Genomic DNA, 427 nt, shown 5'->3' with positions numbered 1-427 from the left:
AAAAAAAAAAAAAAAAAAAAAAAAGAATAAACTGTGGCAAAACAGTTTCAAGCCAGCCAAGAAGACAAAATATGGAGGGAAAATTGAATGAAATTAAATACCCAGAGTAATACCCCCTAACGCACATCCCAAAACAAGGATTTGAGTGCATGTAGCTCAACTGGGAGTTCAGCCCAGAAGCCACTGGTAGAGGAGCAGGGAAGTGAGATGAGAAAGGAAGCCAGTAAAGGGTGCGTGAAAGCCAGGCACCTGGAGCTGGGGCATGCGGGAGAACGTTGGGAGGCAGTGTAGGACTTTTCCCGGAATATTGATTCAACAGCTTTCATCACTGGTTCAGGCTATTTCTGGCGGCATTAACTCCTTGGCTCTTCCACCTTGCCCTAGGTGTCAGCTGAGTATGTTCCCAAGATCAGAAAAAGAGCCCTCC

This window comes from Cebus imitator, unplaced genomic scaffold (assembly GCF_001604975.1).
Source record: "Cebus imitator isolate Cc_AM_T3 unplaced genomic scaffold, Cebus_imitator-1.0 Scaffold107, whole genome shotgun sequence".
Lineage (NCBI taxonomy): Eukaryota > Metazoa > Chordata > Mammalia > Primates > Cebidae > Cebus > Cebus imitator.
This window is presented reverse-complemented; position numbering follows the sequence as displayed.